Source organism: Centropristis striata, chromosome 21 (genome assembly GCF_030273125.1).
Source record: "Centropristis striata isolate RG_2023a ecotype Rhode Island chromosome 21, C.striata_1.0, whole genome shotgun sequence".
Lineage (NCBI taxonomy): Eukaryota > Metazoa > Chordata > Actinopteri > Perciformes > Serranidae > Centropristis > Centropristis striata.
The window spans coordinates 29,244,184-29,267,272 of NC_081537.1; the positions used below are offsets into that span (position 1 = coordinate 29,244,184).

Sequence of the window (23,089 nt, forward strand, 5' to 3'; positions counted from 1 at the left end):
AGCTTATTTTGTAACAAACCTAACATGTCATTAACATTTGGATTGCTTCCAACCCTCTATTTGCATGTAATGACACAGTGCGGCAAAGCAATCTGGGAAACATTCCCTTCTCCCTCCCTCAACATGTTACAATGTGTTTCCCTAGCTCACATCAAACTGTATAAATCAATGAATCTATTTTTAGTTTCTTTTAGGGTCAAGGGATAGTGTGCTGTAGGTAGATACTGTATGCCTGAAAGATTGAATATATGAATAGCTACAAAATATTTTGATTGTGTCTACAAGTCGAGTCTTTCGGGTATTTTTCAGAACTGAGATGTTGGCACTCTCATCTTTCCCTGGAGATAATTCTGCCCCTCAATCAACCTGTTCTTTCTATTGTAGAAATAATGATCGCAATACATGAATGTGGCTCCAGAGAGAAATAATCACACTGAGCAATCTACAGCTTTCCTCCAAATCCAAACCTGCATCTGTGCTCCTGAACAAGACAGATTGCTGTCGTTAATGCAAAGCGCCAAAAAAAAGAAAAATATGCACGGATGTCACTCAAGCTGCTTAAAAAACCACCTCCAACAGCGGTGAGTCATCGCGTCAAACTCCGGAGGAAGAGCGTGAGAGATGAGGGGAGAGAGAAAGAGGAAGCGAGACGGATTGTCACATCGTCATCAACACCCTCAACTCTAACACAAGATTTTGATCATTATTTGTAATAATACACAAAGCTACTTTCCCCTGCTTTGAAGTTAGAGCGTGAATTCCGGAGCTGCGTCTGACTGTAAGTTTTCCTGACATGCCAACCCAGAGGCAAGTACAACCCACGAGCTGAGAGACAAAGCTTTAGTCCTCTCAGGGAAACCATAACAGTAGAGTTGTTGCATCTCGTTTCATGCTGCGAGAGCAAACGATCGCCATATTTTCAACATTCATTTGGGGGAAACTAGCCTGATGAACACAACAACAGTGAAGCCACACACTTTCTCAGCAGGACAGTGGGCAGCTTATGCAAGCAGAGCTCCACTTTCAACAGCAGCTGTTATCGAATGCTAATTCACAATCCCATCTTGTGTTTGTGTATCCATGTATTCATTATTGGCACAGGGCAGACTGAGCACAGGATCATAATTGTGTGCAGCCACTGGTGCTGCGAATGATTTCAGGAGGAGTTGTCCTTTTCAGTGGAGTGGCGCTGAGTTGCCACAATGCGGTATTGTTCAGCTACGTGCTGATATGAGCTTTCCTGTTATCCATTTTCACCTTAGCATTAATAAAATACGGAGGGGTCGCGGAGAGGAATCAATAATGTGTTTCTAGTGGGATTCAGAGTCTGTGATGAGAGAGGTTTGTATTTCACCGGGCCAGACCGGGGTGAAACTCCAGCCCAGGCCTAGTGTCTGTGGGGAATGAGGCAGAGGCAGGGCTGAATGCTCCCTATTCATGGATGATACCCTTTCTCTCTCCCTGTCTTTTTTTTCTCTGACTCTCCATAACATGTTAACTGTCTGTTGCCTGGGGCAGACCTGATGGAGTTGTTGTTATTTTTGCTGAAAGTTGGGGGGAAAGCTCAGAGCATGGAGATAGTTGTTAGTTGATAGTTGTGTACAAAAAAACAACAACAGAGGGACATACCTATATCAGGGTACATTGGTGTCAACATTAAACATGTTGTACACATCCTTAGATTTAAATTGTATAATTTTAAGAACAAATAACGGTCACATAAAACGAAACCAAATAGACTATACAACATTTAGATATTTAGACATAGTCTGTATAAAAGGAATAAACTGACCACATAAACATAACAGAAAAAATACAAGTGAAGTTATTTCTTCTTTTCAAAACATTGCAACATACCCTAACCACACACCAAAACAGTTAATTTCTTGTAGCAATGCAGAATTAAATCTTACTTGCTATTAAAGATTATTCAGTGTTTAAAAGAAATATCATATATTTCTGATTAACAAGTAAGCTTCCACTTTCTCAGTTCATTACACTCATATGTGTTGCACATGTTTTGAGATTTATTTTGTAGATTGGCTTTCTTTATTGTAAACACAATTAAAGTTTTAATATATATATATATGAAAATATATGAAAATTTAGACACTTAATGGCCCCAAAGAGACCAAAAACCCCTAATAATTACAAAGGGGGCAAAACAACCACAGAAAAACATATTTAAGACTTAAAACAATAACAAAGTGACACAAAACAACTATAAAATGACACTATATGGTCACAAACAAACACAAAACCACAGAGTTGTAAGAACAAAAATGACAAACAGAACAATAACAAAACCAAAGCAAACCAGCACAAAGGCTGTTTAGTCTCTTGCCTATGTGTCAAAGTTTATACTCGATGTAGGACAAGTCGGGGGCCTTTTGCATGTCTGTGCCCAGGGGCCCACTCCCTGATGAAGCACCCATGCAGCTACACATGCGATACCCTGATCTTGCTCAAGTAGACACAGACATAGAGAAACACATATGCTTATGCTTATGTAGCTCTGTTTTGGTCTCCACCAACTCCTCAGGCTAAAAATATACTTGCTTTTAAGTATGCTAACGCGAACGCATGTAAACTTAAGACGGAGAGCCTTTTGCCTTATACGCTGCAGTGATCTTAGAATTCACATCCTTCTAGAGTGTCGCCATGTTTGTGTACATTACCCATACACATTCGGAAGCTCGGCCTCGGTGTTTTATCTGGTCTGATTTATGTTGTGCTACCTCCAGTAACACTCATGTACAGAGGCAAGTATATGTAAACATTTACATTCACAACACAGCCGTTTGTCTATGTGTACACGTGGTTCAAAAGCAAGTATATCTGAGCCCTTATTTGGGGCGGTACTAAGATTCCTTTAGTTTTCAAGCCCACACTCTTGTCCTCAAGAGTGTCATTATATGACAAAAACTCAATTGGATCAAGAAAATAAGATACAGTCTCTGCATATCTAAGCATAAGCCCCACTCTTGTGTATGTGAGAGCATGTGTGTGTGTGTGTGTGTGTGTGTGTGTGTGTGTGTGTGTGTGTGTGCAGGTCTCTGTATGAGACTCCTGCTACCTACTGAGTCCCTCTTTAGTTTCCAGCCTGTGCTCAGTTTCACTCTATTTCAGAGTTGGCTAATTAATCATGCATTATTGAGAGACAGAAGCAGGGAGTGTAATGGCCTTCACTGCAGTCCCAGCACAATACAGAAACCAGGTCTTAATGACGTGTGTGTGTGTGTGTGTGTGTGTGTGTGTGTGTGTGTGTGTGTGTGTGTGTGTGTGTGTGTGTGTTTGTGTGTGTGTGTCTGTGTGTGTGTGTGTGTGTGTGTGTGTGTGTGTCTGTGTGTGTGCGCGCATGGAGGGCGCTCAAGGTCAGGCAGAGAGTAACTGCCTTTGTTTTTCCTGGCTGTGTTTAAAGCACCCATAGGTTACCAACGAGCCAAAATGGAGCTCAAAGTGGGTGGATTCCAAGACCCCAGTAGTTGCCGTCTTGGCGGTGCCTGATTCCTTAACTCCCGGTTAATCCAAAAAAAGGTCAAAGAGGTGGGGCAAGGGTGAACTAAAGCAGGCTGGGACACCTGTGTGGACAGTCAAAGCAGCCTTTAAAGATGCAATTTGTAATTACTGGCCATATGTTCAAAAAGTAGGGGGTAGTATTCAGTCAAGATAGTGTACACACTGCAAAAACTGAAATCTAAGTAAGATGAAATATCTTAGATGAAGGGGATTTATGCTTATTTTTTGTCTGATAAGATAGTTCTTTTTAGTAAGCAGTTTTTATTTTAGACTGTGTCACTTGTTTGATATAAAGATTTCACGGCTTTTACCTTATTTCAAGAATTTTAAGAAAAATATTCTACATACAGATAAAAATCTTTGTAGCTGTATCAAGAAAAATACACTAGTTTTTCGTCTGACTTTGCTGGTTTCTAGAAATATAAAGCCTATGCATATCACTATGTCAAGATGATGGCTCTAGCATTTACTTATTATTAATTCCACTGCTGCGATGTATGTGGCCATAGATAGTCCAGCTCCATCGCAAGAGAGATAACTCGTCCAGCAGAGACACAGAGAACAACAGCCCAGCAGAGAGGAGTCACAGTCGCATACGATAAGGAGTCAGGGGGTGGGGACGATGCGGCACGCTAATGCCCTGGCTAGGCTAAGTGAGGATGTTTTCATGCATATAATACCATTACACTGCTGTCTATTAGTTGGTTTGCAATCTGCAGTCTCATGTCATCCAGCTTGCTAGTGAGTGAGCGAGCATTGGCAAGAAGACGCTGTACAACAGGTTTATGCTTTGTCGCTCTTAGCCTAGCCTCCATCCTGGCTCGCCTTCCACCACCCGTGAAACCTTTCTGTCGGCTGTTGTGATCTGGATGCTTTGCTGAGTGAGTAATCTCTGCTGGGAAGGTCCTCCACCAACACTCCAGGGAGTTAAACATTGCAGATCTAAGTTCATGTGTGTATCTTAATGTTAGTTTTAGTTTTAAATTTGGTGTCAGTAGGATATTACCCCAACAGGCGCAGCTGCCTCTCCATCACTAAAACACTGCATATATCTGGGCAAGAGGAAAATAGTAGAATTTCAACAAATTTTGTTAACATTTGACGATTGTAAAACTTAGCTATAAACTATCCATCCATCCATTCTCGTATTATCCGTGGCCCGGTTGCAGGGGCAGCTGGAAAAGCAGGGCATTCCAGGCGCCCCTCTCCCCAGCCACAACGTCCAGCTCCTCCTGGGGGACCCCGAGGCGTGAACTCCTTCGCTTGAGGCAGTACCTCTCTCACCACCCAGAGGGGGCAATCCACCGTTTTCCGGCAGAGAACCATGGCCTCAGACTTGGAGGTGCTGACTCTCATCCCAGCCACTTCGCACTCGGCTGCAAACCGCCGAGAGTACCGTATTAGCTTCACTTTTAAACCCTTGAGGTTGCTGCTAGTTTTACAGACAAGTTCCCTCAAATTGCATTTAGATTTAGGGATATTTAATCTATTGTGTTGTATCAGGGGTATTGAGATGCTGCTCTGCACACACGCGTTTGTTTGTGATTGGTTGTCTGTGATTGTGACTGAAGGCAGGATTAGACAGTTGTGTAATTCTTCCTCATCTTCCAGAGGGATGCTGGCTAGCAGCAGTTAGCTAGTTAGCTGTCTGGGGCGAGCAGCCTGGCAGCTCCACAGGTCACATGCACTTTCCATTTCAAAAGCTTCCTTCATCTCTCTCTTTTTCTCTCATCAGACAGCAGGACAGACTGCCAATGTCCTGTCGTGCCCCCCCTACACCTCCACCCACACTCCTCCCTCCTCTTTTCCTCCTCCCCCTCTCCCCCTGTAGATAACGTGGGGTGGCGTACACGTGCAGACAGAGCTACACTGCTGCCCCCCACCCCCTCTGTTGCTCCACACACACATGCTTTCTCTCTATTCTCCTGCACACACACAACCACACATGGGTTCTTGCCAGGATGAAGCCCTTGCTTCAAGGGTTTAATCAGAGGCAAAGGGACTCTCGTCTGCAGGCAGACGCTCTGAGAAATAACACATAAACTGAGCGGCGGTGAGGTGCAGCAGCCCACTTTGCAATCAGACAACATTTCAAATACTAATCAAATATGAGGCAGAATATTTGGAGGAGCCATCTGCCCATTGATTAGCAGGACACCACAGAGAACACTCTCCTCTTGGATGGCGCACATGACATGCATATCAGAAACAATATTGATTCAACTGTAAGAATGTTAGTCTAAAGAAGGAGGGGGGTCTTCTTATTATTGTGGCAAAATATGAGTTCTGTGTATGAAGCATACTGGTGACATTATACACTAGCAGTACTGCTGGCCTTAGTACTCCCATAATATAGCATAAAACATTAATTCAGACCTGAATTAGAAAAGGTAATTGTTGAATTAAATAATTGTTTTAATTGTGATGTCACCATAAGCTTTCTCTGTTTAGTTTTTGTTTTTTCTGCATTTTGTGTTTGTGTGTGTCTCAATTCTGTTATGTTAAGTGACTTTGAGTACTTTTTAAAAGTGCTATAAAAATCTAATGTATCTAATGTATTATAAGTGAACACAAGCATGTTCAAACAACTAGTTCTCACTTGTTCTCTTTGTCAGATACCTTGGTCTTTGTCACAGCCCTTGCCGTCTGATACCGTAATTACCTACTTCCTGAGGCCGAATGTACCAGCCACTAGACCAAGACCTTTAAGAACACCATAGAACAATCCATGCTATAATTTAGTATCAAAAACTAGAAAAAATTATTTTTTTTGCAGATTGATAGTGTGCACCTCTGTTCCACCTGTATTCTTTCAAATGGCCATTCACTGGGGCGACTTCACTGGCTGAAAAACTATGTCAGATTTCATAGAAGTCTGTACCTCAGTAAACATTCTCATAATGAGTTTATAGTCTCAATTGTAAGTTTAAATACTGTCAGTAGTTTGACAGCATGTTGTTCATTTAGTAAGTGATGGTCCCTTTTTGAATAAAGTGTTTTTTCACTTCATCGAAGATAACGTTTGTCCCAACCAAGCTAGCATAAGCTGATGACCAAGCATCATTATGGATCCCGATCTGTTTTGCATGTGTACACTTTGCAAAAAAACAGTATGTTAACTGCCAAAAACCAAGATGGCAACGGCCAAAATACTGAACTCAAATCTTCAAAGCAGTAGTCCACGAAACAACGGGTGATGTTACGCTGATGACATCCACTATTATTAGACGGTCAATGTGTACACCACGTCCATGTGGTACTGTATCAACTGTTGACCTGCTATCTCCCCCTAAAGATCCTTTGTACTACTTAATTATTCCTCCTCTTCCCAGGTGGGAAATAAGGCTTTGTTGATCCAACGCCATTAATTTCTGTCTTTTGCTATCTTCTAAACCTCGCCCCATGTAAGTTCCTTTCTCTCAGCCTGCCTTCAACTGTTCAGTGCCAGTGGTTCTTTGGCCGTCCATGCTTTCGTTTTCCAGGTTTGGTATCCTGTCTTGGTCCATTCTGAGTATATGGCCTTGCCAGTTTTGCAGTATAGCTCCTTGTTTGACACTTTCTCCCCCTCCCAGTTCTCTATGAAGGGGGAAATGGGTTAAATTCCTGTCATTTTGCCAGCAAAATCAGTTGACCTTTGACCCCTGACTCACATGCTCCTACACAACTAACAGCCCATTCTCAATTTCAACCTCCAACGCTCCTACATGGCTGTTTCGTCTTCCATCTGTGCATTAATGTGGCTCTAAATGGGAGGTCAGTATTTATAGAAATGTTGTGAAATCTTGGCCTGACCTCACAGCATGCTGACCAGGCTGCTCTGGGTAACCTAGATAACCTGCAGTCAGGGGTAAAGAGGAAAAAAGTCAAAGCCAGACGGATAGCAAAACAACTCAGCTCATCTATATATCAGGCTCCAGTTACATGAGAGGTGGGCTCACTTGACAGAAGCTGTATCCCAATGTCAAGGAAGGATCCTCAAATGGCTGAATCTGACATCTGAAGGACTGTCCCAATGTCCAGGATCCTCCAGAGTCCTTCTTTTGCCCAAATTTCTATGCAGATGATGTTGTACTATGTGCAAAGTATACGTAGCTATGCCATTCAGAAAATTATACATTTGTTTATTGTGTTAACAGGGACCAACAGTCCGCTATAATCCTTTATCCAATTTGTCCAATTATGCAATGACGCACAGCTGCACACTCTGAAGGCTGTTCTATTGGTGCGATATTACAGTGATAGGAAGGACTGTGGCCTTGCCTCTGGAGGACCCTACTCTGAAGGAAGGATCTCAGAAGGAAGGATCACAGGAAGTGATTAAACAGATCGCTGACAGAGGTAGTGACCAGGAAAACGTGACAAGCTAATAAACACTCACTGCTTTGGGACAGTGATAACCAGTATGTAATGTTATACACTGATGTGACTAATTGTAAGCTGAGGGAGCCATCATTTGAACATAATTCATGTGAAGGCAAACTGATTTCCCAACTTCAGAGCATGATATAGTGTTTTCTGTCTTTTAATAGACGGGGAGTCCTGACGATCAGCAGATGAGTATTCCTGCCAGTGACCTCTTGGGTTACAGCACAAGATACCAGCAAACATGCAAACATGGTGCGGCATCACCCTAAACTGGCCGCTAGAGCTCCTTACAAGAACTGTAAAAGATATTTTACAAGGACTTGAGCAATAAAGCTGTTCAAGCTGGAAGCCTGAGCGGCAATCGGCTCAGTACAGCTGTGGGCAATGCTTCAGACATTAATGAGAATATGATTGATCACATGGGGGGTAATTGAAATTGATTAATCATTTGAGAGTTGGAACTTAATCTCTCCAGTCTCCAGGAGTTATAGAGGTTATGAGCGGACAGCAGTGAGATTCTGCATTATCATATGTGCCGTAGGCAGCTCAACAGGCCAACAGAGCAGACCCTGATCAATACTAGCAGAGACAGACCTGAAAGGCCCGGCTCTGACAGCTGATTTCGATTCCCTTGAGGATTAAAAAGTAGCGATTGCTGAGGCATTTGTTGACATCCTTGAAATACACCCACAGGGAAGGTTTGATTTGATGGATAACATGCTTGGAATGGACAACGTGATGGTTGTAATTTGATGTTGCATGCTAAAACTTGAACCAAGATTTGAGTGATAAATGTGCACACACTGCAAAAAAGGCATGTCTAAAAACAAGATAAAAACACAAAATCTGAGGCAAATGATCATGCTGCATGGTCTTAAAATTTTTAAATGCCCCGATGCTCTCAAAATAGTCTTATTATAGTCTGTTGATGCATGTAGTTGGGTGACTTTTCCAGAAATGACAGAAAAACACAATATTTTAAGATGTCCAAAAATGACCCCTTCAAAAAAAAAGTCATATGTCTACATTTTTTGGGGAAAAGTCTTAAGATTTTCAAATGCCCCGATACTCTCAAAATAGTCTTATTATAGTCTGTTGATACACGTAGCTGGGTGGCTTTTCCAGAAATGACAGAAAAACACAATATTTTGAGTTAACAATATTTTGGTCAAAATTGGTCAAATTTTTAAATGCCTAAAACTGCTTAAAATGGGTCAATTATAGTCTTTTGATAGATATTAGAGCATAATATGACCAGAAATAGAAATAAGCATGTTGAACACTTAAAATAACAAATTAACTCTTATTAATTTGCAGTGCACTCTGCTCGGGCCAGTTCATCGCTGCTTGCATCTTTAATTTATCTTGTCAAGTGAAATTATTTGTCCATGCAGCGAGATCATTTCCCTCAGATTTAGTGTTTTTATCTTGTTTTTAGACACACCTTTTTTGCAGTGCAGGCAGATATGTACGCACACCCATCACATCTGGCTCATCTGGATCAGGCTACACACTCTGACAGGAAGTGGATTAGAGCACCGGTTGGCCCGAAGAGGACAAGCCCACTGAGAATATCTATAATCTGCACATCCACAGATCTAATGGAGATCGTGGCAGCAGCCTCCAGTTGCACTAAGAGATGTGAATGAGGCAGCCAGCTGTTGTAGAGACACAGCCAGATAGCAGAGCCCTGCTAAAGACCTGACTTCATTTGGCACATTGGCTCTGTCAGAAGGACTGGAGTCAAACGCTGCAGATTTCTCCACAGCAATTAGCTTCATGACGTTATGTCATAGCACACTATGCCCATATGTTACCTGTGTGCAAACTGTAATCGCAGGCGCCAATGTTCAATGTCCTCTCTGATTTGTTTGAGCATCCATTTGCGTTTTAGAGTTGCCGTGTTTTCTCAGTCCCAGTCTCCTGGCACATGATTGCACCATGGCTAAAATAAACCATCTGAAAGCTCTGAGGCTTATACCCCTTCTGTCGCTCACATATTAGGTGGGCAGACTTAAAAAGAATTCCTTTCCAATTTGACTGCAGCAAAACCTTGAACCTAAATGACAAATATTTTGAGGAGATTGTAAGAGAAAGTATGAAATAGAAAGCGACAGAGAGGTTATGCAATCTTGTACTGTGATTAGCAGAGTTGATATTCAGCATGTTTTATTTGCATTGTCACTTTTACAGTGACAATGGAATAATCCTACGTGAAGGCCCAGACAGGCCTGGGGCTATATTCATGCATGGACAGATAATGAGACAATGGACCCCTGGGCCTCACCACCTCTTCTACATAGGGGCAAGAAACACACTTTGTAATGATTTTGCTGCTTTTTTTTGTTGTTTTGTGTCTCTTTGTCGTCATTATGGATCTTGTATCTGTTTTGTATCTCTTTATTGTCATTTAATTTAACTTTGTAGTCATTTTGTCTTTGTTGATGGTTTTTTTAAATCTTTCTTGTTAGTTTTGTACCTCTTTGTGGTTATTTTGTGTCTCTTTGTAGTCATTTTTCATTGTTTTGTATCTCTTTATGGTAATTTAATTTAACTTTGTAGTCATTTTGTCTTTGTTGTTAATTAGTTTTTTATCTTTGTTGTTAGTTATGTATCTCTTTGTGGTTATTTTGTGTCTCTTTGCAGTCATTTTTCATTGTTTTGTATCTCTTCATGGTCATTTAATTTATCTTTGTTGTCATTGTGTGTCTTTTTTTTTTTTAAAGTGGTTGTTTTATTATATATTTATTTTGTTGTCTCTTTGTCGTCATCATACATATTTTTATTGTTTTGTATCTCTTTATGGTGATTTCATTTATTTTTGTAGTCATTTTGTGACTTTGTGTCTTTGTTGTTAGTTTTGTGTCTTTGTAGTCATTGTGTGTCTTAAGTTGTTGTTTTGCCACTTTTCATAGTCGTTGTGAGTCTCTTTGTGTGCCATTGCAGCTGTTTGGCATCATTTTGTAGTTGTTTTGTGTGTCTTTTTAGTTTTTTGGGTCTCTTTGTAGTCATTTTTTTATCTCTTCCTAGTCATTTTGTGCCTCTTTGTGGTAATTTTTATGTCTCTGTAGTTGTTTGTTTTGTGTCTCTTTGTAGTCATTTTGTTGTCTCTTTACAGTTACTTTGTGTCTTTTTGTAGTCATTATGAATATTTTCTCTTTTTTATATCTCTTTATGGTCATTTCATTTATTTTTGTAGTCCTTGTGTGTCTTTATTGTTAGTTTTGTGTCTCTTTGTAATTGTTTTTGTATCTCTTCCTAGTCATTTTGTGCCTCTTTATGGTTATTTTGTCTCTCTTCGTAGTCATTATACATCTTTTCATTGTTTTGTATCTCTTTATGGTCATTTAATTTATCTTTGTTGTCATTGTGTGTCTTTAAGTGGTTGTTTTGCCCCTTTTCATAGTCGGAGTCTCTTTGTGTCCCATTGCAGCTGTTTGGCATCATTTTATAGTTGTTTTGTGTATTTTTGTAGTTTTTATGGGTCTCTTTGTAGTCATTTTGTTGTCTCTTTATAGGTGCGTTGTGTCTCTTTGTCATCATTATACATATTTTTATTGTTTTGTATCTCTATGGTGATTTAATTTATTTTTGTAGTCATTTTGTGTCTTTGTTGTTAGTTTTGTGTGTCTTTGTAGTCATTGTGTGTCTTTAAGTGGTTGTTTTGCCACTTTTCATAGTCGTTGTGAGTCTCTTTGTGTCCCATTGCAGCTGTTTGGCATCATTTTGTAGTTGTTTTGTGTAATTTTTTAGTTTTTTGGATCTCTTTGTAGTCATTTTTGTATCTCTTCCTAGTCATTTTGTGCCTCTTTGTGGTAATTTTTATGTCTCTGTAGTTGTTTGTTTTGTGTCTCTTTGTAGTCATTTTGTTGTCTCTTTATAGTTACTTTGTGTCTTTTTGTAGTCATTATGAATATTTTCTCATTTTTAATCTCTTTATGGTCATTTCATTTATTTTAGTAGCCCTTGTGTGTCTTTATTGTTAGTTTTGTGTCTCTTTGTGGTTATTTTGTCTCTCTTCCTAGTAATTTTACATATTTTTATTGTTTATCTCTTTATGTTCATTACATTTATCTTTGTAGCCATTTTGTGTAGTCCTTTCAAGTGATATTTCACAAATGAAGGCGAACGGGACCCCTGATATTTTTGGGCCCTGTAGGCCCATTTAGTAATCCATGCATGTCTTCATGGTCAAGCACAGAATCAGATCTCAAAAACATAAAGCTCAGTTCTGCTTTTCTTCCACTAACATATTTTTGTGCCCAAAATTCTAAAATCACCTCCTGCCTCTGTCACTTCCTCTAGTAAGTCACAGTGACACTTCTGTTTGTCATTTCCCTACAGCATGTTCCTCAAAAAAGGATTCCTTCCCCACATCGCACTCATGTCTCAGTTTTAATGTTGTCTTTTCTGCTGTGTTTTAGCCCCAAACCTCAGCTTCAAGCTCCAGTCTCCGACTCAAAATGTAAAATTCATCAGATGTAAATTACCCGCAAAATGCTGCAACCAATAAAAGTTTTATCTTGTATTACAGTAAAATAAATGTGCAAGGGCACATTAGCTCAGTGATTTCCAAACCTCCATTCCATATATTTGATCTGTTCTTCCACCAGCACACTTAGTCACAAGAAAATCAAGCTTTTATCAGCTGAATAACATCTGCTGGAGCTGAAATAGATCAGATGTTTAGCAGTCCCAAGGACAGGAAATGACTTTGAAAACATACAGTGTATTTTCACATAATAATGCACCCAGTCGGGCTCATTTCAACAAGTTTCATTTTAATGCAATATACTGCTGCCCCTATTAAAAAGCTTATGCAATCACACAGCATGAGCAGTCAGGCATGTGGCTCATTAGCCTTCAGTCTATAAAATTATCTGCTATGATTGTTGTTTTGAGCTATTTCAAGTTTAAAGTTTCTTAGGAACAAGTTTCATGTTTATTACTTTTGTTACTTTGTCACCACTTTTTACAAGCTAGTTTAGTATTCTGTGTTCTCCTTTACTATTGAAAGCTAAAAGGCATCAGGGACTGGAACAACCTAGTGGACCTGGAGGTAACCTCCTGCTCTGACACTTGACACCAAAAAGCCAACTATCACACCTAGGCCAGAGGTGGAAAAAGAAGTCAGATCTCTTACTTCACCCTGTGGAGTCACCAAAAGCTCCAATTCATGACTTGTTGACTCCATCCAGACTAGAAAATAAAGCAGCGTGGAGCCCTACTGTAAATTTACCTCTAAAGTTCTGGCTGTAAACTCCATGAGGCCAGTTTCAGTTTGATGATGATATACCAAGTAAAACTGGAGACAAGCTCAAATATATTCAGTATAAAATGATAGAACTGGATGGAACCCTCTTATATGTTATATTTGCAACTTTTGTTCACATTTGCAACATTTAAAATTCTTTATTGAGCATGATAGTGTTTTGAAAGGTAAAAAAAGATTAAAAATCACATTTTATGTTGGACTGACCAAAAAAAGACCACAAAATGAGAAGACAAAATGACCAAAAAAAACACAGAAGACACAAAATGACTAAAAAAGACACAAAATGACCAAAAAAGACACAAAATTACACAAACTGACCAAGAAAAGACACATACTGACCAAAAAAAGACACAAAATGAGAAGACAAAATGACCAAAAAAACACAGAAGACACAACAAAAGACACAAAATGACCAAAAAAGACACAAAAATAAATAAAATGACTAAAAAATACACAAAATGTCCAAAATTGTTACGCTAAACACACAAATAAAACAGTCACACTGGAATAAAAACCAGAGTTGGATGACAGGATCACACACAATCACAAGATCACATTTATGTTGATTTCTCTTTGTTTCTTTTTGGTTCAAAATGTTGATCCAGTAAGTCAGAATAAAAAATCAATAATTATCAGGTCATAAAGGTGAGGTTGTGCTGAAAAAAAAATACCAACATGGCATTTAAACATTTTTAAGTGGTGTATACAGGCAGGATGAAAAGGGTTAAAAAATGGACAAAATAGCACAAGACTCCATAGAGTTAAGTAAAAGTACTAATACCACATTGTGAAATGACTCCACTACAGTAAAAGTCCTGCGTTCAAAACTTACTTCAGTAAAAGTACAAAGGTATCAGCATAACAATGTACTTAAAGTATCAAAAGTAAAATTACTCAGTAAGCAGAATGGACCAACTCAGATACTTTTATATTCCAACTATATTACTAGATTATTTGTTTGGATGCTTTTATGTAAGCAACGTTTTATTTCTCAAGTTATTTCTCATTAACTACTTAATATACTGTCATGAGGTTTGATTTTAAAAAATGTGCAATCACTTTAAATTTCTCATATTTTTCATGTAAAACCTGAAAAGTAACTAAAGCTATTGGCTAGAAGTAGGGGAGTAAAAAGTCCAATATTTTCCTCAAAATGTAGTGTATAAATAACATAAAAAAGAAATACTCAAATAAAGTACACATACCTCAATTGTACTTAAGTACAGAACTAAAGTAAATCTATTTTTAGTTACATCCCACCACTGGCCTAGGCTGCTTTCATCCTACGTCGCCTCACTTCATCACTTCCTGCTTTACGGCATAATTACTACACCAGTTTTACACCAGATAATAGCCCCAAAAATGGCTGTTATCAGTTGTTATCAGCCTCATACATGTATGAGTCAGACTATGAAATGTTCCATCGCTGTTTTGTTATTTTTTCGTTCACATGCAGTTTGAGACTGCTGAGACTACGTGTTTATGTTAAGTTAAAAAATACAATGTGGTAAGGTTTACAGAAAGGAAAATACATGGTTAGGTTAAGGAAAAATAATAGTCATTATTTTCTGGCTAAATACGTTTTTTAACCAACCTGGCAACACTGCAGCAGCTAGAAGGCTTCATGACCAGGCTGGCCAACCACCACAAGCATGTGGGCCAGTTTCTAGCTGGTCTCAGAATTATTCATAACAATAAGCGCAGAATTTAATTTCCGGTGTTACTGTAGTCATCTGGTCATCTGGTTTTCCTGTTAACTAGTGAAAGAAAACACTGCAATGTACGCTTACAGGAATTTCAGTAGTAATATTCTGCATATTTGTGAATAAGAGTACAATTTTAATGCAAGTAAGGTTAAAGAACATTAGTTACATAAAAACAGGAGCCACTGAAGTTACATAAATAACACAAGTTTAAATAAAATAGTTTACTTTTGTTTTTACATGAGACACGAACCCTGTTCTCCAGGGTGAAAGTCCACTGTTGAAAACTAAAGAGACCATATTTGGACTGGGGAGTGGATCTATGAGTAGATCTGTCTGAGAGTCGAGGACATTGCACTTGTCATGTTAGCGACCTGTCAATCACAAGGTAGCCACGCCCCAAATCATAAGCTTCTTTATCATCCAGTTCATTCTAAACTGGACAATTATTTACACAACTACCATCATATTGTCTTGAGGAAGACTTGAATCTTGCGATTCAGACCATAATGTTGCCATGAGCATTATCACTGATTATTACTAAATCAAATGAGAAGTAGTCTCATTTTGTATGAGATAGATAGGACTGCTCTCAGGGTCCTCCGGCTTCCTCCCACAGTCCAAAAACATACAGCTTAGTTTTAACTGGTGATTCTAAACTGCCATAGGAGTGAATGAGAGGGTGAATGGTTATCTGTCTCTATAGCCGTGTTTCAACTAGGGAGGGAAGTGGCCACCGGGAAAGTCTCAGGCCACACCCTCTCAAAAGTTCGCTCACTCTGCGTGTTTCCACTACAAGTTAGCCCCCAGAGGGATTTAGAGACGTATGGTTTTCACCGTTGCTATATGTGCAGAACGTCAGCAGCTGAAAGCAGCATGGCTAATTATGCACAGAGTCTCTGTCTGTCTGATCATAAACATAGTGATTGTGAATTAACCGGCATCGCTAACTGTGCACCGAGTATCTGGTGCTTGTTGTAAACAAACAGAGATCGCTAAGTGAACACCTCCTGTAGCAGCAGCACATACACACTGTACTGCTACAGAGCTAACTCTAGCTAACTGCGGCTCTTCTTAACAAGCCAAATCCTTCTTAGAGTAAGAAGGAGTCGCTGGATTTGTGTCCAGTCGTTTTCTTGAAAAATACTCGCTAAGGGGGTCTGAAAAGCCTCTAAATTTAGCAACAAAGTGGCTAAGTTGGGAACACTGCTTCGCCGGCTTTTACAAATGGCTACTACGTCACATCCCGCTTAGCTATCTATCCAATCAGTAACCAGGCTGTTTTCAGGGGAGAAAAAAGACCCTGCTCTTCAAAAGAATCTGCTTTACTTTTAGTAGAAATATTTCCTGAAGTTTTTTCACACTTTCTCACCAGCTGTAAGTTAAAAGAAATCTGGAAGGTGCTGTGGCAGAGAAGTTTGGACTGACTGTCGGGCGTATGCCTGAGCACATCAAAGATGTTGGAGGTAGCCTCTGGTGACTTGGTTTTTTTATCAATAATTTTCAAGTTTTCAAGTTCAAGTTTTATCCATCGGTACTGAAAATGTAGACAGGGTGAGAGAGGAGGATGAGAGAGAAGGAGCAGGAATCCAACTGTCAAGAAGCAAGTTGAGTTTTGTTTAATATTCTGAACATCACGCTTTGCATATTGTAGAACTGCTTTGTGATCATCATATCAGCTGCCCAAGCTGTCGAGCCAAAGACTTTTGAGGTTTGTTGTTGAATGTTGGAAGAATATTACACAATATAAGAAGAGGAAGCACGCAGCAGGCTTATTTCAAGCACAGCTATCAGAAGTACTTTCCAACCCTCTGTGGTTTTACCTACAGTGTGGCTAATTAAATTAGGTCAGTCTCCCAGTGCCACCTCTAAATACCAGAAATAAATATCTGCTGGCTCATGGTTTGATAAGCAAAACAACACTGGGCTCCCTGGAGGCTGTGAGTGAAGCTCAGTCTCGTCCCAGAGGCTCACAAACAGAGTGATTCAGGCTGACAGCCTTCTGTGGAAATGGTCGAAAGGAAAAGAGCGCAGCAACAAGGTGAATCTTTAATGTGACAAGGCCCTGTAAGGGTGAGTAAATAATGAAATGGCAATATTCCCTTTTTCCCAGTCTGTCTGTGAAGGCCACGCAGTAATTGGATGAGCAGAACACATTTAAAGAAATTTTCCTCCTGATAGAAATATGGAGGCTGGCTTCAAAGATATGTCAGCTAATTTAGACTGCATGTCAGCAACAGGCATGAAACAAAGGCTGCTTAATTTATCCCGGAGAAATTTTTGGGACAGTTGTCTTTCCACCTGTCAAAAGTAATTAAGCCTAAGTTTTTTCCTGCAATATATCTAAATAGTTTGTATGTACAAAGAGCATTTTAACCCATGAATAAATGGCTTAAGTGTGGTATTTGTTTTCATTATTACTGTTTTCACATTACTGGTTAGTCAAACACATTACTATTTTTTTCATTTACTTAAATAATGCTGACAAACACTTTTTATAATACATATTTTTTCACCCATTGGTTTGTGGACTGCCCAATTGAGGCATCAAGTTTAGCATTACACTCGTCGCCATCTTGTTTCTGATATGGGGAGCAGACCATATCTGGACTGTGGAGGAGCGAGAGGGATCTGATCACTGACTACAGCCTCTCTACACCTCAATCTGACTGGGAGAAGTCGCTGCTAATTCATGTTAGCATTAACTGGAGCATTAACTGGGATGTTAGTTTTGGCTAGCAAAAAACAAAAACGAAATGTTCGTTACTTACCTGAAAAATGTAAAAAATAAAATGTCATTAAGTGAAAATACAGTGTGAAAGGGTCAAAGTTATGACACAAAATCAGTAAACCTCCCTTTTTTAAAAAAAACAACAACTTTATTGACACATTGCCGTGGATATGCATTGTTCTGTTTCCCCGTTGATGATGGCTCAGCTTGTTAATGGCCTGTCAATCAAAGGTATCATAGGATTCTTAATCTTCTATTTTCTTCTAAATTGAACCATTATTTACACTATTAACATCAAATTGGCTTGAAGAAGATTTTTTACTGACAAATGAGACCATAATGTTGTCCTAAAAAAAAATTCTGAGCTGATAAATCACGCAAGAAATGTCCTCATTTTGTATTGAAATGAATGGACCGAAATGCCTCTGGAACCTCCATCAGCGCCCCCCTGTTGGAATTTTTCGGTAGAATGCAGCTTAAGGCACTTCCTGGTTTGCCTCACTGCTCAGACCCAGAGGTTGCTGCCTGGTAACGACCAGATTAGCACCCGCATGTATCATGCGCATGGGCATTATCAGCGGTTATCTTTCCCATAAGTATTTGCAAGTAGTACCTGCTCCACCTTCTAGTAGGTCCAGTAGGTTGTTATCAGCCCATATAACGGCTGACTACAAACTACAGATAAAAAGTTCCTCATTGGGCGTTATAAAGGATAGTTTAAACAGTAAGATGCTAAAAGTAAAGTCGTTACAAGGATGACAAGTACCGGATGTATCATAGTTACATTGGTTGCATAAAAATGTGATGCACAGGAATTAAGATGAGGTTACTTCACATAACATAATTTACTTTTGTTTTCAAAAGGGCAGCAAATCCAGAGTTTCCTGGGTTTGTTTATTCATCATTATTCACCCTATGGTAAATGGACTGCACTTGTATAGTGATTTTCTAGTCACCACTTTTCGTTTCTAGAATGCTTTTCACAACAGACAGCGTTCATTCACCCATTCACACACACATTCATACACTGGTGGCCAAGGCTACTCTACATGCTGCCACATGTCACCATTGGGAATCACTGACACGCCGATGAACGCAGCATCAGGGGCAGTTTGGTGTACATTATCTTGCCCAAGGATACTTTGACATGGTCAAGGATTGCACCAAAGACCTTCTGATCAGTGGGCGACTGCTCTGATCAACTGAGCCAACATGTGTTCTCCACCAAAGAAACAAACCTATATGTCCTTTATATAGCTGTTTGTTTGTTTTTTACCTGTATTTACATATTTGTTTGGTGGCACCTTCTAGAACGCATCGTCCTTATGTAAATGTAAATGATATAAATATTAAGGACTCGGGTCCTTAGTGACACCGAAAGTCAATGTTGTTGTTTGAAGTTAAGTATGATTTTAACCTCTGTGTGAAGCTCCATCAGGAACTGCGTCACCTATGTTACTGCTATGTAAATGCGTTGTGTGGTGCCTAAACCACTGGTAGACTCAGGGGTGATTGTCCCACACTGGTGCCCTAATATTTGGGTAAAAAAACACAGTAAAAGTGCCCCTGTGGTAGATAAAACATGATGAAGTGCTCTTCTGGGTTCCTTCTTACTGGACAAAACATAAAGTTCTCCACTGTATACAGCAGGTGTCGTTTTTCATTATTTTCTCGCAAGTCCGCCAGTGGCCTTAACCTACCCACAAAGACCCATATGATCTTATAGTTTGGAGAACTTGTTGGATAATTCAATGTGGAACAAAGTGGTGGAATGCCTGACCAATGGCTGAGATAATTGCAATTCTATACCCACAACAGCACTGAGACAACTTGACCTTCAACAAAGTAGCAAAAATCTGTGGAAAAATGAGCACTTTTTAAAAAAGAAAATCTAATAAGTTGGTGCATTAATTTTAACACTGTGAAAATGAATGCACAAGTGGGAAAACTGGAGCCAAGTTTGCAAAGCTTGACCCAGTAATCCTTCACCTCGCTGACACAGTGTCTTTGAAGATGGTCTGTAAAGTAGGTCACAGTCATTTTTAGACTCACAGATGTTCTCCTGACCTCTGGCCTTGGGGTGCACATCTCAGGATAAATCACGTGAAAGTAGAAACCAAAATGCTAACCACTCAGTGGGTCCTCTCTGTATGAGCTCATTGGGTTGTTCGGTGAACACACATATGTGACCTCTTCTTGTTTGCTTGTCAGTTCCTCAAAATGCAAAACAGGCCAACTGGCCCTCCACAGCTGGAACATATACATTATGAAAAAATATGACTCTTTTTGAACCAATTCACAGCACGTGGATTCCCACACAAACACGTAGTCAGCCACTCACAATTCCCCTCCCTATCACACACTCAGCCACACATCCTATTTGTGTAAACACCGAACGTCTCACCAGTGTAGCATTATAGCCATAAAAGACCACATTAGCACATGAATGGGTATCAAAACAGGTGAATTAGAGCCCCCATCATGCTTTCACTATGTCCTCTTCCTTATGTCTCGTCCATCCATCAGCTCAGGGCCATTCCAGCTCCCCCTTCTCTTCTTTTATATGAGATGAAGGAATGAAAGGAAAAAAGTTATTCCTGTCACAGCAGAAGAGGGCAAGCCTTAATGAGGAGTGTGCATCACAGGTGTTTGTGCTCTTGTGACACTTCCTCATAGCTGTGCAAGGACAGCACTGCAAAAAAGGTGTGTCTAAAAACAAGATAAAGATAGATAAAGAAGATTTCTTAAATTATGATGATTAAATCTAGAAATAAGCATGTTGAACGCTTAATAAGTCAATAAGAAATTAACTCTTAACAAGATAAATTAAAGCTGCAAGCAGTGATGAACTGGCCCGAGCAGAGTGCACGGCAAATTATTTGTTTCTTACCAAGATAAAAAAAAACCTTTAGATTTAGGAGTGTTACATAATTTATCTTGTTTTAAGAGTGGTTTATAGTTTGATACCAGCAAAGAGTTGGTGCTGCTCTGGAACCAGATTTCCTGGCAGAGAGCTGGTTCTTTGGCTGTCGAAAAGCAAGGAACTGGTTCAAGATTAGGCACCGGCTCCGAACCGGTCCTGGAACTGCCTTGGTCGAAAAGGGGTATTAATTAACCAAACCTTGATCCATAAAGGGTAAAGGTCAGAAAACAGAAACAACCTGAACCAAAGATACAAAACTAGGACCAACAACAGAAGGAGAGGGAACAGCAAAATGGAGAGCAGAATGAAGCAGCATGTGTGTTTTTGTACGTGTTTGTGTGTGTGGAAGCCGGGTAATTCTGTCAACCACATCTGACCCTTAGCAACTGTCCCCACCAGAGACAAGTCTCCTCCCTGTCAGCCAGTGTAATCCTCAGCCAGTGGGAAGAGTTGGATACCAGGCTCACCCCGGCGTCATAACTTTGTGACCTGGAACTTTTTGATTGACCTCGGGGGATTTGGGATTAAAGTGGGGGGTTAATGTGTGATGGGAGGATGAGGAGGTTGTGTGTGTCCGTGTGTTTGTGTGTGTGTATGGGGGTTGATGTGGGTGTTAAGGTAATCCTGCCAGAATCTGTATTTAAAGCCCGGTTGGATCCACAATGATGGCCAAGCAGGGACAGACGAGAGAGATGATTGTGGCTATGTGGAAATATTAAGTCAGAAGTTATGTAAGAGATATATGGAAGTACACACCATGGCACTCCTCCCCTCCCCCCTCACACTCCTACATGTGCAGAGTATTCAGGACCTGAAGCGCTGAGAGAGGTTAATATATTGTGACCGATCACCATTCCAACCTACACATACGCCTCAAATAGACTTCTAACGTGTGAATATTCCAAGAATCACAGCCAAACGGACGCTATAAGCCCTGGAAAGATATAATCATATGGCTGCCTTCCACACAAGAACACAGCAGAGATAGTCAACAGATTTACGACTTGTTACTTTTTTTATCTTTTATAGTCAGTAGAACTCACTGAACACTGGGACTTCCAGGTTAATGATGTTGGGACAAGAATCAAAAGGCTGGGCTGGCTTTGTATTGATCAGTGCACTGCAAGAACATCAGTTTGTGAAGTCAGCAATTCTGCAGAAAGATTGTTAATATTTGAACTCAACATCTAAACAAATACTTCAGAAGCTTTACCATCCCTCCCGCTCCCCCTGCCTTCCACTGCTTTTCTCTTTACACATCAATGGATGGATCCATGAATATCAGATTTTTTTTCAACATACACAGAACAGGCAGCTAGTGGACCGGGAGGGGATATTTTCTAAATTTGACAAAAGTATGTATTGAATTGGAATAGCTTACTGTACTATTAAAGAAACTAATGGTATATAATGATGCACAATAATATTCTGTCAAGCACCAATTGCATTAAATTATTAAACATCCAAATGAACTAATTGTTCGTTTTCATTCCAACCAAGCAGGAGCACACTTGACTCAAATCATTTAATCACCTGAACTGTATTCACTCAGCTGAGTTCTTTTATCAGGTGGCTCCTGCTTTGTTGGAACATAGAACCTGCAGCCATATGACCCATTTATGTGTGTTTGTTGGTCAATTATTGGAATGGTTCACATTCATTCATTCGGCTGACACGGAAATACATAGACAGACAACCATTCACACTCCCATTCACTCCTATGGGCAATTTACTCTGTGACACAGGGAGAACATTTTATGATTTCTTGCTTTTATTTGTATACATGCACATTTTATTTTGTGCAGGCAGTACATTTTACATTTTATTTAATTTATTTTTATCTTATTGCATTTTACTGTTCTATTGTTTACTACATCTCTTTGTATTGTGTTATCTATTTATTGTTTGTGCAGCACTTTGGAAACCTTGTGTTTGCTAAAATTGTGCTATATAAATAAAGTGGATTGGATTGGATTGGAACCTGAAAACTCCACACAGAAGAGCTGCAAGCCGGATTTGAACATGTGACCCTCTAGCTGTGAGGTGTGAGGCTACACCACCATGTAGCCCAAGCTGGTTCAGACATTCATAAATTCATGATTTTGGTGAGGCACTCAAAGTTCACCACAGTTGAAGCAATGCAAGCTTACAAATTTGCTTAGCCACTGGAAGCAAATCCTTAATTCACCCCCTATCCGCAATAGAATTGTAGTAAACAGGAGGCGATGTTAAATTTACATATGGTAGGATTCTTAGCATTCTCAACCAATAATCACCAAAAAAACAGGATGTGTGGTGTGGTTTGGCTGACTAAAAGACTACAAACAAGCAACTGATCGGCAGGTGACGGTCACTCGCTTGCATTTGCAAACGTCAAACCAGGGATGGGCAACTGGAGGCCCGGGGGCCACATACGGCCCGCACCCTCACTTGAAGTGGCCCTCAGTACAACTACATGCATTTGAGCATGAAATCTTAAAAGTGCAGTGTAAAAATGCACTAAATTACTTCTTGCAATTAATGTTGGTCTGCTGTTCTTGCAATGATAAAAAAAAAACCCACATTAAGTGGTT

At 39.9% G+C, this 23,089-nt stretch overlaps 1 long non-coding RNA gene across 1 annotated transcript in view; it reads left to right on the forward strand.

Annotated features, from left to right (window-relative positions):
* The first annotated feature begins 685 nt into the window (after nt 1-685).
* LOC131959707 (uncharacterized) overlaps nt 686-23,089 on the forward strand; it is a 29,718-nt gene continuing 7,314 nt past the window's right edge. Inside the window, exon 1 of the long non-coding RNA XR_009389512.1 lies at nt 686-811. This is a non-coding gene — a long non-coding RNA (uncharacterized LOC131959707). The remainder of the gene's footprint in view (nt 812-23,089) is intronic.